This window comes from Monodelphis domestica, chromosome 3 (assembly GCF_027887165.1).
Source record: "Monodelphis domestica isolate mMonDom1 chromosome 3, mMonDom1.pri, whole genome shotgun sequence".
Taxonomy (NCBI): Eukaryota; Metazoa; Chordata; class Mammalia; order Didelphimorphia; family Didelphidae; genus Monodelphis; species Monodelphis domestica.
Window position 1 is genome coordinate 362,050,790 of NC_077229.1, and position 14,829 is coordinate 362,065,618.

At 34.0% G+C, this 14,829-nt stretch overlaps 1 protein-coding gene across 2 annotated transcripts in view; it reads left to right on the forward strand.

The window, feature by feature from the left end:
* The first annotated feature begins 9,194 nt into the window (after nucleotides 1-9,194).
* Nucleotides 9,195-14,829, forward strand: part of LOC100015273 (cadherin-10) — a 298,482-nt gene continuing 292,847 nt past the window's right edge. The window contains exon 1 of one of the 2 annotated variants that reach the window (XM_007486838.3): nucleotides 9,195-9,665. The gene's annotated coding sequence lies outside the window, so the exon portion shown is untranslated. The remainder of the gene's footprint in view (nucleotides 9,666-14,829) is intronic. The other variant, XM_001364738.4, reaches the window with a different exon arrangement.

The following is a 14,829-nucleotide window of genomic DNA, read 5'->3' on the forward strand; positions in this document are numbered from 1 at the left end:
TTTTCTTTTACTTAAAATTTTTACACATAAGACTTTGATAGTCTGCATTTCATCCACAAATTATTTTCTCTTTTATTTGGATTTTTTGGATGCTTTTGATTTCTCTTGCCAATTGATTCATATACCTCTTAACTCAGCCATGTATCCCTAAGGGATTCTTGTGTTTTTCAATCACCCTCTTCAGGGGGGAGTTTGCATAATTATTATTATTTTAAATTGCAAAGTTTAAATTCCAGAAAGTGAACTGTTTGGAGAAGGCACCATAAAGATGTTTGCACAGATAACACACTGCACCAGAAGAAGTAGGATAAACTTTGGGATATGGTGATTGAACTTTATGCAGAAGGAGACTTCTCCCACCTCCCTTTTTGTCAATGTGTCTAACAATTATTGGTTTTATTCTCTTTTCCACTTATCCTCAAATTATTATAATTTCAAAGTTGGTACGTTTATAAGACCCATTGGAGAGACTAGTCCTCTGAGGGTCACAGAGGGGAATGTATAATTGAAAATCTATTATCCTAAAAAAAAAGAACTACATTTCCCCAGAGCTCACTGACTTCCTGTCATTAAATACTTCCTGTAGACAGGGAATAAATATCCAGGTGTGACTGCGAAAATGTGGGTTTCAAGGCTGTGTATTGCCAAAACTGTAAAGATAATTTTAGTGTCTTGATTTAAATCAAAAATAAGTGGTCACCATGGGAAAAATTCCCAAATATGAAAATACCCAAGTCAGCTGGGTTTTATGGAGATTTTAATTAATACAAATGAAGGAATTAAGGAAAAGGAGAGAGAGAGAATAAGAGAAAATAGTATGAAGGGCCTAGGCCAAATGGCCTAGGCCTGAGCCTTAAGAGAGACTAGTCAGTCTTTAATCACTCACCACAAGTTCATCTTAAAGCAAGCTCCAAATCTCTGAACTCCATCTCCAACTATGAACTTCAACTAAAACAAATTCCACCTCCAGCTCCTTCCTTTTAAAGAAAATTTTCTCTTGCGTCACTTCCCCTAAATTTTCACATCTAACAATCCCAGTAGACATTTTCCCTAGTACTGACCATTCTTAGTTCACATCTTTTTTTATCACCTCTGGGTAGACTAAAATTTCATACCTCTTTTTTTTAAGCTTGCCTTTTGGAAATTGCTTGACCTTTTAGTGATTAATTTAACCTTTATAGGTACTTAGTACCCTTTTGTATTAGACCTAAAAATAGACCTAGCTTAAGGTTTTATCTTCACTCGAAGTATGAGTTGGGGACTTTTCATTGCTCAGTAAGGAGTTTACAACTGTATCTTCCCCTAAAGTATTCCTAAGTATGGATGGAGTAATGTTAAAAAATCCCAATACATTCCTGACTAAGTAACTCCATTGTTACAATAAGGGAATAGTCTTAACCAAATTTCCTAAGGTATAGTCTGAGTAATTTTAAGATTCACACAGGGGACAGTCCTGCTAGCTCTTTCTTCTTGCTTGATGTAGCATCAGCAGTGATGGTGATAAGGCAGGGAAAATTTGAAATGGATAACCAGCCATTGGCATGTGGTTTTTATTTTGTATCCTTGATTTCTAATGATCCTTAATAAACCTCATAAAATATAATATTTTTATTATTAGAGATATAAATTTAATGTTTACAGTCACATCCTTCCTTTTACTTCACTTGCATAAAATCAGTTGTCAAGTTTAATAGTTTAATTCACTTTATATCTGCAGTATCTCTTCTATTTGTTACCTACCAGTCACTCTTCTTAATGATAATACCCTAGCAAAACAATTGCTGGTACATTTGCATTATCCTCCTAACTAACACTCTTTCTTTCCAATTCAACTGTCACACTTTTTCCAGACAAGTTATATATAAATATGACCATGCCACAACTCTGCTTGAAAATTATTTAGTAGTCCCCCTATTAAAGAGAAAATAAAGTTAAAATCACCTTTCATGATATTTAAAGTTTTGTATAATCTGGTAACTACATACCTTTTCAGATTTACTATACTTTAAACTATTTGTTTCTACCTAAAATCTATTTTCAATCCCCATGTCTTTGAACCAGTTATTCTTTATGCTTCTGATATTCACCCGCCACCCTTTATTTTTTATAATTTTGTTACTTTGATGGAACTATGATATGATTGTGAAGAACAGGTGCTGACAAGATGGTGGACTCCTCTCATAAGCCTGTGTAGTGGAGTAAAAAGAAAATAAAATTTAGTTAAGTTTCATATACCTAGCTTACACTCCTTTTCCCTACCTCCACCTCAGTAGCATATGACTAACAATACATGATCTTTTTTCTCCTTTCAGAGGCTAATTGGTAAAGTTGTTTTACTTTAATGTGAATGATTGAGATTAAGATTTGCATTCTGATTAGCTGATTCTTGTGACTAGATTATAATTGGTGAACTAGGGGAAAAACTAATTCCCCTTAATAAAAGGGAGCCTTATTGCTCCTATTCTTTGTACTTGCTTGCTGGCTGTAACACCTATAATATTGGGTCAATCGAATGAAATAAAAGAACCTTTGCCACAATAATGCTGTTGAATATTCTTTTGAATAGGTGGTTATTCCTCTCATCATCAATATGGATATGCCCTTCAGTAATATAGATAACCAATTTATCCATGCCTGAAAATCTTCTATAATCCTTTTCAATGCCTTAATATAATTTTTTTTCCACAAAAGATCCACCTAGAATGCATCACTGGACATTATGAGGATACCAATGGAGCCAATAAGCTGTGCATGAACTACCCTCATTTTCCCTACAAAACCAGCCCATTTTCTTTTCTTGTCTTACATGTGTTGATACCTTCCTTTTCATTACTTCTCTTGTTCAAATTGAGCTCAAAGTTCCTAATTATTGGCAAAGCATGGCAGATTAATCTTGTCCCCAATGATCTTAAGGTAATCCTGACCGTTAGTATTTAGAAACTGGCATTTCATGACTAGCAACTTCAGAATCAGTAGAAGAATGTTATTATGGAATAGGTTGGTCTTTGTTTCTGTGAAAGGTTTATGATTGTAAATAGGACTTTGTAATTTCTTTAGAAAAGTATGGGTTATGCATACTATTTTTTTTAATTGAACTCTAGTGAATAACATGAACTTTAACCATTTTTTATTGTTTTTTAGTTATTTTTAGTCATGTTGATTCTTTGTAACTCTGTGTGTGTGTGTGTGTGTGAAAGATACTGTAGTGGTTTGCTTTTTTTCTTCTCCAGTTCATTTTACAGATGAAGAAATGTAGGGGAAAATAGGATTGTTATTTGCCAAGAGTCACACAGCTATTAAGTTTCTGAGATCACACTTGAACTAAGGTCTTCCTGACTCTAGGCACAATGCATTTGGTTTTACCTGGTTGGATAATTAGTTCAAACTTTTGAACGAGTTAAAATTTTATTCTATTTTCTCAATTAATGCTTCTCAGAGTCACCCAGTCACTAAAGTTCTTTACCCTTATACCTTTCATCGGAATTTGCTTGCAACTGTTTTATGTTATGTAAGCTGATTGCAGAACGATACTACTTTGTTTTTGTCTTTGTGTCACCAATACCTGAAATATAAGAGGAATTTAATAAATGCTTTTTGATTAATTGAGTGATTGTTTTTGTAGCATAATGATTTATATATTATGTAGTCTCTTTCTATATTGCACATGCCATAAGTTTAAGTACTATTTTAAACATAATTCTGTATTCATCCCACTATCTATGTTCTTTTAATAGGAATGAAATGAAGTTTATTTAAATTGTCACTTTTGCACAGGATCAGTACATAGTATATGTGCCAATACTTTGCCTAATATACAGTAGGAATTTAATGATTAGTTATTGGTTCATTCTTGATTTATGGACTATGGGAAGATAGAAAGCAACATATATTAGATATTATTCTGGCTAGACAAAAGCTCATTAAATATATTTTACTTGTAAACACTAGTAGCTCAAGGGAAAAGGTAAGGCAAAATAAAATGGATGAATTTTATATTAGTCCTATACTTGTAATTGCCTTTTAGTATTCTCTGCAAAACACAAACTAAAATAATATGTAGTAATAAAGCAATTGCAGCAAGAGAAATGGCTCTTTGTATGTTCATTAAATGCAATTACCATTGTAAGATTAAGCATAATGAGATCGCAACACAAATTTTTTTACTCATCTTAGAAGATTCTCTTTCCTTCAAGTTCTTCAAGTTCTATAATGTTATATAACATTAAATTCACAAGCATGCTTTTCAGAATTCATTTCTGATTATCTGTACTTCAGGGATGCTTTAGGGAAATTTGAAATAGGACAGTAACCTTTTTAGTGTACGGTTAGTTTCGATCAGACTGAGCAGGAATTCAAGTATCTGAGAGTAGTAACTGTTAATCATTAATTCTGGTGGAGTGCATGAATATTATTGTTTTGCTTATAATTATTTTGATCTGTGATGAAAGCTCTTCTACTTTATTTTTTAAAACCATATATGCACAGTAATAATAAACACCCAAAAAAGTAATTATACATTCATTTAAAATGTATTTAACCAATTACAGAAACAAGAACTTCCCATTGAGTTCAAGTCCTATTAAGTCAATTAAGAAGTAGACCAAAAAGAAATGTACTAGTAAGATTATGCGTTCCTAAGAAGTTCAAATTCTTCTCTTATAACATCATCAAGGGTCTCTGGAAATTTTAACTCTGAAGACATAATGAAAGAGGCAAAACATCAAGTAGAGTTCTGAATGACTATAGATGCTTATTGTTTGTTCAACTTCAGTAGGAGGTCACTTTTAGGTATATAGTAATTCTACTTGAAATCCATTTTCCCTCCATAAGCTATAATTAAAGTGAGACAGCTGTGTTGTACAGTGGATAGAGTGCTAGTCTTGCGTTGGAGAAGAAGTTTATTAAATATACCTTTAGATATTTATTATCTATAAGACTCCTCCAAGGGGTTTTAAACACTGTCTACATCATCTCCCAAATCTGTAAAATGGGGACAATAAAACTACTTCTGAGGGTTGTAATGATGATAAAATGAGATATTTAGAAAGTATTTTCCAATCCTTAAAGCACTATGAAAAGTATATTCTCATAAATACTTGCATATATAATATGAACACATATATATATATATATATATATATAATCATCTATATATTTTGTTTATTTGTAAGATGGACTTTTTTGGAGGCCATCATAATTAAGATGGGCCTTCCTTTTTCTTCTTCCCTTTTTTCCTCCCTTACTTACTTCCTCTCTCCTCCTTCTTTTTCCTCACTATGCCCCTTCTTTCATTTACTTCCTCCTTCATCCCTCCCTTCTTTTTACCCTCTCTTCCTTTCCTCATTTCCTTCCCTCTTCTTCTTTCTTTCTTTCTCTCTTCTCTCTTTCTATTTTCTTTCTTTCTTTGTTTCTCTCTCTGTGTCTGTCTCTGTCTCTGTCTCTCTGTCTCTCTGGCTCTCTGTTTCTCTCTCTCTCTGTCTTTCTTTCTTTCATGTTCTTTATTTCATTCCTATACCTCTCCTGCATAAGAGCAGGACAGAGATGCTGAGAAGGACTGTGGGCAGAGTTCAGTTCTTCTGTTAATTGCCACAGAATGATGGGCTAAGGGAACTAATAAGATATGCTGATAGTAACTACAACATGAAGAAAGAAATTACTGATTGGATTCCAGTTCAAAACCATAGTCCAGTGAAGGCAATGATGAGCTATGAAAGCCAGTACTTCCACTCACTGATCACAGTTGTGCAGAAATAGACTAAGCATAGCCTGGAAAACAACTGTGAGAAATCATCTTTTTATAAGGATTTTTTTTTAAAAATTTGGTTAGGAAAAATGTTAGAAGAAGCAAGTGTGAAATTTAGAAAAAATAAACAAATAAACCCTAGAATGATGGAGAAATGCTTTCAGAACTTGGCAAATACAAGGTGTTTTAGAGAAGGGGCATTATTATTAGGATATAGCACAATATGTGTCATTCATTCAACAAACATTTATTAAGTCTTCTTTATATATTAGACATCATGCTAGGCACTGGGGATCCAAATCAAAAGTGAGACCATCTTTGAACTCAGAGTTTATAGAATGCTGTGAGGAATATCACCTATGATATGTTCAACACATATGCAAAATATGGTTAACAAATTAAAGAAGCAAAAAGAGTTTTTGAAGAAAATGACTCAAGTTGAATCTTGAAGGGAGCTACTGCAATGAGAGTTTGAAATTAAGGAAGAGATTACTCCAGGTTAGATCTCAAAAATTTTTTCACCCTTTATAAGAGATCATGTTGACTTGATTGTCCTCATTGAAGTAGCTAAAGAAATATTAAGTTTAGGGTAATGAGGCTAGTGTAATTTTGTTAGCAATTTGTAGCATGGTATAACGGATAGAATTCTCTAGGTGTATTTGAAATCAGATGATCTAGATTCAAATTCCAACTTTTCTACTTATCTCCTTTGTGCCCTTTGAAATATCAGTGTTCTTGATTGTCTCATACCAAATTAGAGTATTGCTGGACACCAATGTGCTTTTCTACCCTTTATTTATGATACTATATAAGTGAGGCAGATAAGCTACTCAGTGCAAACAAAATGGATCCTTTAAACCACTAAATTAGCAGCCACTTAGAGGGCCAGACATTGATATTTTAATACACCCTAAAAATCATACTACCATCTGTAGAGCAAGTGCACAAAACATGTTTTTAGTTAATGACACTTAAAAATTAACAGAGGAATACACACTAATTTCTAACAGCTGGTTTATATTTAATATCTAGGATTGAATGTGAAGGAAGGAGGAGGTGAATTTTAAAGAATCCCAGGCACATTTTTTTGGAAGACAGTATGAGGAAAGGGACAAGGAAGATTCTGTGCCATTTTCTTTGGTTTTATGCTATTAAAATTTTATATTTAGTATTTTCCCTAACTTCATATAATGTAGATGGCAAAAAATTTTATATTTTAAGTGGTGTTTTCAGAGACCTGATCTAATAGCCTGGAAATTATTTACTGCAATGATGAATAAGTTGTAATTTGAAGGTCAAATTGTATAAAAAAGAGTAATTTTTAAAATTACTTATTCCCCATTAAAGCAAAAGCATCAATAATTATAAAATACATGAGATTTTTGCCATAATCCTTTTTTCTAGGCCGATACCATCTTATAATGGAGGTCAATTAATCCTTGCTGGATAAGATGAAATATACCCCATCTCATACACACATTCTTTCCGTGATATCTTAAAATGATGTGCCTATGTAATAAAAACAGACAGGATATAGAAAGTAAAACTGAGCTTATTCTCTAGTGAGGTATGTGGTATTATCTAGAGAAAAAGTCTCTCACCATCTCTCATCAACTTGAATCTTCTGTGTATCAAAATAAGTTTTTTGAATTTTATTTCTCAAAAACAGAACCAAGAAATATTAAGTTCCTTCTTTAAATATAAGCTATGATTACAGATATTTGTAGAGAGATATGATGGCTAAATCTCTGTTCTCAAGGAGTTCACAGTTTAATTAGGGATACGATGTATACAAAAAAGATGAAATGATTTTTAAGTTCATAATGCTAAAGGAAATTTTTTGGTGTTTAGCATTTTATTCAAGCAAACATTTTGATAAGTTAGATTCTTTTATTTTTAAATACATTCAGCATTTTAAATTTGTGCAGTACTACAAAGGTCATGACACTATACCATTTTAAAAGCATATTTAGAAGTTCTTTATCAATTTTTATGTCTTGAGTCTTTTCCTATTTAAAACACACAACTTGATTAAACAAATATGTACCAACAGAATTGCCAGGGTTTTATGCATTGCATTTACTAATGTATACTATTATAAAATAATAGCTTCTAGCAATAAGATAATCTTTGACAAGAGAAAGTTATTCTTTTGTGTGTGTGTGTATCTTGGAAGTCAGATGAAGCCTATAGAACATTCTCAGAATATATTTAATTATATGAAAAAGAAACAAGATTACAAAGTTAATTGATCATATTGAAATGGTTATTTTTAAAAATCAATTTCACACTCCATATTAAGATCCCCTTAGTGACAGACGCTTTGGAATCTAGTCCTTAATTATGGCACTAACTAGTAGTTTGACCTTGGACAAGTCATTTGACTTCTCATCTTTGGTTCTTTCATCTATTACAAAAGCAAACAAACAAATGAAAGGAAATATGAAGAAGTGGCTTTGATGATTTATTTGTATGTTTTTTTTAAGATCCTTTTTTAAATTTAAACATTCCCTTTTAAAAACAAACTAATTGTAGCCAGAAACATGCAAAGATTCTCATTTTACCATGGAACAACACTGACATCCATTGGCTTCATCTGGGCTGACTATTATTACTTTAAAGAAGATAGCAGGTTATATCTCTGCATATTTACATATGGACACAAAACAGTTTCTCTACAATGTCAGGAAGGACTGGTTTTACCATTTGTTCAGGATAGATTGTGCTGAGTAGAATTTGTTGTACTTTGCCTCATCAATAATTGCAGTTTAAATCTGCCAAAAGGATTATATTTATAAAAAGTAAAACTGCAAAAGTCTCCAAATGTTCATAAAATGAATATAGTGCAGGCAGAAATCAGAATAAATAAAGTAAATAAGGAATGTCTAAGAAACCTTTGGTAGAGGTAAACAGGGGTGACTCACACAGTACAAGGATGAGCAGAAGAGATGGGGAAGAATGTGAATAAGCCAGGCACAGGTCTGGAGAGAGAGAGACAGAGAGAGAGACAGAGAGAGAGACAGAGAGAGAGAGAGAGAGAAACAGAGAGACAGAGAGACAGAGAGACAGAGAGAGAGAGAGAGTAACTGAAAGCAAAAAAAGGCAAATAAATCCACAAAAGAATCACTCTGGTTACATATCAGAGCTGGTTGTAATTTAAGTTGGCACACTGTTAATACATTTTCTTTCAATGCCTTGGCATAATAGATTGGCACCATCACTTATGAGAAAGGAAAATAAATTTCTTCTTTTTTATTTAAAATAAAAAAAATAAAACAACAACAACAACAACAACAAGAAGTCATTTTCCTCCAATTTTATTACAAAGAAGAACAGATTAGATTAGGCTGATTACCTTCTACTTCAACACAGAGAGCCTTTCTCTCCTGAGGGGGAGGGGAAGTTTGTCACCCAAAGACCTCCTCTCTGCATGTACCCTCCCACCGCATTCACTTGCAAATCACAGTGTGCTTGGAAAAGGCTGCACTTCCCCAGGCTCTAACCTTCCCATGGCAAGTGCGGTAGCTCTATCAGCAGAACCTTTCTCTGCTCTGTGTGTCTGTCTGAGTGTGTGTGTGTGTGTGTGTGTGTGCGTGCGTGCGTGCGTGTGTATATGTGTGTTCGTGCGTGTGCGCCTGTGCGTGTGTGGTGTGAGTGAGGAAGGGCTGGTGGCTTTCCCCCCCTCCCCCGTATTAATCAGAAGCTCTGAATGAAAGCCAATCAGAGAGAGAGCTCCCCAGTTCGCTTCGCTTCCCTGCAGTCCAGAGTTAAAAGTGATGCTGAGGAAAAGCTTGAGTTAGATTCAAGTAGAACCGGGCTTAGAAAATTACAGCAGAAAACAAACAAAAAGCGGAGATAGTGACACAATCTTCGGCGTTATTTGGGTTGGATGCTACTTCCTTCTCCAGAAGGAGAGTCAAAGGTAGGAGCTTTTCACCTCTCTCTCTTTCTCTCTCTTTTTTAAACTTAAAACTCTTTATATTCTTAAGCCACGAATAAGAGGTGCACAGTGATATTCAAAAATGATCTTCAACTTTGGTTCAATTAAAAGAAGAAAAAGGGGAAACAGCCCACATGTAGTGACAAGACCAAAGACAAGACTGCTTGTGCGCCTTGTCCCTTGAATGACTGTGTGCATCATTAAAAACGATGGGTGATGCTGATTTTATCCCACAGTGGGTTCGTGATATTATACTTTTAGGCTTCCTGCTAGCCGAGAAGATGTTAGAAAACTGTGATTGATTTTTTTTTTTTTGGATGTGTGCTAATCTATGCTCACCTTGATGTTGAGTCCGTTTTATAAATGACACCGTCCTGCTCTCCCTCTCCCTCACATTACTTTGCATCCCTATGAATGGAATGCCTCCCTACTTAACACTCACTCACACCCAATAGTTCTTGGTACATGCAAAGGGTTCAGGATAGAAATGACAAGGTGATGACAGATACCTAGATTTAACAGATAGGTGGCCAGTGAACATCTACATACATGAAGTGGCTTGATGTTCATTGGAATACAGTAGCCACATTTCCTCTATAAACAGTTCTCTTCTAAGTCTGCCAATGGAAGGTAAAAGAAGAGATTAAATACATGTAGTCAGCAGTTGCAGCATTTATTGTCACTGCTGCAATAAAATCCATATTTTATGTGGGGTTAAATTAATGCAGCACATTGTAGGTATGAATGCTTGTGCCCAACAAGTAACTATTGATGGCATTGTATGCTGGGTGAATGGTAATAAGCTAATACTGCTTTTGATGCTAATTGTCATTTGACAAACCTACAATCTCCTTATCATTAAAAAAAAAGGAGTCCACACGTGCAATCAATGACAAACACCAACCAGCATCTTAAAACTGACCTATCATCTTTTGCTTCCACATAAATGGAGCTGTTTCCTATAATCTTCATTTTTCATTCCAGTAAAAAGCCTCACCATTATCCCAAACTGCACATCCATTACTTCTGAGATGTTTTGAGATGCATTCTTTTTTTTTCTCTCCTCTTTTTCCTCTCCTCTGAAGGCTCTATATTAAGAATGATCTGCCTGTCTTATGCTGACAACAGGCTTTATTCTTCAATGTACATGTTACTAGACTTTACCTCCTAGGGGAAAAATGTAGCTTTAAGATAATATTCTTGGTGAATAACACTTGGCAAGAGTGTGTTCTCTCACCCCACCCCCACCCATTAGTGTGGTGATGATTTTTAATAAATAGAACTTTCGTGATCATCTCACACTCCATGAATGTATCAGTATTTCCATTTTTGGTTAAAATAATAAAGGAGAAAAGGGAAGGATGTACAAATTTGGAAAGAAAGAAAGCCTGGGGAGTTGAAAAGATAAGTCCTACTTACTCCCTCCCCTTGCCCCTCAACCAAGTACTAAACACAGCTCATATATTCAGTATGCTGTGCAGGAGAGAGAGAAATAGTTTTTGGAACAAATATAGTCTTCTAATCCTATTTATGCCTTGGGAACTCTTCAGATTTAACCCACCTTGATTTTTTTCTCAATGTGAATGAAAAGTCTGTTTATGTTGTAATGTGTATTGTTAGATTCTACTTGACAGAAAAGCTTTTAGTATGTTTCAAAGCATGAGGAGGAATCCTTGCTTTCATTAAATGTGAATCTCTTTCAGCGTAGAGTACATGATTATATTTTACTGACTTCACTGCCACATGTGCCCTCAGTTTATGTTTGCAGTCACAGTACAGCCCTCACAGTACAGTGAAATGTCAAAGGGGTATGAATATAATATGTATCCACATGTGTGACAGTTGCTCATTCTGGCAAATACCATGTGGCTCTGTTGTGAGTTTTATATTTGTACACTTTATAAACCCTAGCAGTTGGTTTACAAAGATTCTATGTAATCTCAGCTTGATACTTCTTAGACCCTCATTAGCTGCCTGGATACTTTCTCTAAATATAAAGGGGGGAGGAAGAGTTGAATTATAATTGGTTAGCTATCCAGAGCAGTTCATTCCTGAGGAACTGAAAATTGGTCTGAGCAATGATGTTTTATAATCCTGCTTTCCTCTGGTTTGATATTGTTTCATCCTTCTTCTTAAATAACAGCGTGGAGAAGGCTGCAAAGGTTAATTTTAAATGAATGCCAACCTTTTCCAAACTCTCAGGAGCCATTTCCTGATCTTAATGTGATTTCCTTGGAAAACAAATGACTGAAGCATAGTGAGTCTCATCTGGGTGATTTTTGTGCAGATGAGTTATTTCCTACGTCTCTAAACCAGATTTGCAGCCGGATGGGAAGGCAGGTGATGATATGCTGGCCTCTGAGAGGATCTAAGTTTTATACCGTATTGCGCCACTAGGTGGCAGCACAGGTTGAGCGTTGGTCTAATAGTGCTGATTCAGCAACAAAGGGAAGCAGGTTTCTATTAAGTGTTATTACTTGTAATAGGGATGCATAATAAGTGATTAATTATATTCAGAAACCATAAGCGCTAGCACTGAGAGTAGTACTCAGGCTCCTAATTAGTAGTCATAACATAATTCTGTGGATCAAATAGTATTCTAATTTTGGTCATTTGGCATGGAGGATATTTGTGAGATAGAGAAAAAGACAGTTGTGAAAACAATTACTAAAAGCTACACATTGTTTTTTTTCAAAGATATATTTTTAATTTTTAGATGGGTGAAAAAATGCTTAAATTATAGCAAGTTAGACATGGAATATAACAGTTACCTCACTAACTTCATTATGTGTAACATTCATGTTTTAAATGAACTTTCAAAAGCAAATAACATGAAAGATGACCTCATTCATTTTAACCAAGATATCTGAGCAATGGTGAGATTGATTAAGCATTTTAATAAGCATTCACCATATTCAGTCCTAACCAGTATTCCTATCGAAGAAAAAGCACCGTACAAAGAATGATATTATGAAATCTTATACACAAAAATAATGATTATCATGGGAAATATATTTACCTATTAGAATCATCATGATACTCTAGTGACCTTTTTAACAAAATAATTTCATTCATCAAACCTTATAATATTCTTTAGGAATATACATTATTTATAGATATAAATATGAATAGTTATGATAGTTATTAAGCAAAAATACCCTTCTCATCTTTCTTAATGAAATATATTAATTTTATATCTGTTGGATTATGTCATAAGGTTCTTTCCACTATTTATAATGCCTGTACTCCAATCCACACTTTCTACCAACAAGTTACAGAGGGAAGACCTATTAAGCCCCAAGAATTGCCCCCAAACTTATTAATTCTCACTCAAAACGGGAGGGAGTAAGGGAGAAAGCCAATAAAAAACAGGAAAAACAAAAAAAAGTTTGGACCCTGTCAGACATTACAAACAACCTGGGGTTATGTCTTCTATATTTCTCAATTCCTACTCTCTAGCAACCTTACTCTTCTGGGTCACATAAATGATACCCCTTTAAATGATGCTTTTCTCTTGGAAAGGCCTTAGAAAGCACTTGTGGCCACTGTGTACTTTTGACATTTCTTCTGGCTTAGCTCTATGTACAGCAATAAAAAAAAATAGATCATAAGAAAAATACATTTCAAAATTTAGAATTTTAGGACCTACTTAATACCAATGGAACATATCCCTTCAGCATATCATTTTTATTCAATACATGTAATTAACCTCAGATATTTTGTCCTGGACAATTTTTTATTATGAATTTATTATGAATGTAGGATCCTCCCTAAAATGCATTGTTTGAATATTTTTCAAGAGAGACATTTCACTTTAATGTTTTCCTTCACATTTATATTCTCTTCTTTACCTTGACCTTGACATGATTGCCAACTTCTTTCTTTAATCTGGAAACACACACACACACACACACACACACACACACATACACACATGATTACTGTTCCATTGGTCATAAGAAAGGGTACAATACAATATAGTTAGGCATTTGTAACCTCATCTTTGAGGTGTCATAGTCCTAGGAAATGTTCACTTTTAAAAAATAGCAGACACCAAATATTTTAAAAGAATGACTTCTTATTGATAAAATGCCATAGCAGAGCATCATAGAACTACATGGAGGTAGGTGAGGAGGACAAACCCTTAGAAACTTCATTGATAATACTGTAATCCACCTTTTCCCTAAAAATTCTACCTATGTCTTAAATTTTTCTTATTTTTCCCCTACAAATTTCAATTCATTTCAGATATTTTATTCAACATAATACACAAATCTCAATTATATTAAATTATATATCAGGGTTTTAGAAAAGAAGAAACAATAGGCTAAAAGGCAATCTGTACTTCAAACAAGAAAATTCAGTTGTAAAAGAAATGCCCAGACAGGCACAGAACTGTGCTGATGCTCATAAGGCTATTTCTGTTCTCTTCTTGGTTTTCGTGGCAGCAGAACTCCCTGACTGAAATACTTCCCCATGTGAAGTTTTATCATATTACCCAATATGTAATTATGCTTTTTGTAAATCTTGTGATTTTATTGCCTGTGTTCCATCATCTGCCATATTATACATTGAATTTATTGCATTATCTTATCATAGTGCTTTGCATTATCACATAAAAAACATAACATATGCCTTAGTTTAACTTGACAGAATCAAGTTATTTAAAATGGAAGCATCCCTTGTATGCATGATAACCCTTAGGCTTTTAAGTAATAAAGGGTAGGCATCAATTCAATTACCTATCCTTATAAAAAGCGCTAGCAAGGTGATATTTATTAGCAACATGACTTTTAAAAATCAACATAATGTAGAATGCATATAAATGAGATCTTGTATTCAGGTGTCAGGGTGAACATTAAGAAATAATATGAAATGAATGTTTATTTACTCTAACAAAATGAACATTGAAGTAGTTGTGACAGAGTCCTAATTTAAAAAAAAATAAGACAAATCATTCTCCAGTTTCCTGGAAACAACTTTGCCTAAGATGTGCATATTCTTAGTTTGTTGGTTGCTGTAAGAAACACATGTCACCACTACTCAGACTCTGTAAGTGTAAACTGATACCTCATTAGTGGGAATGTGTAACAGATGAGGCAGGGGTAGGACTTGTTTTTGAGAAGTTTCATTAATATTAAATTTC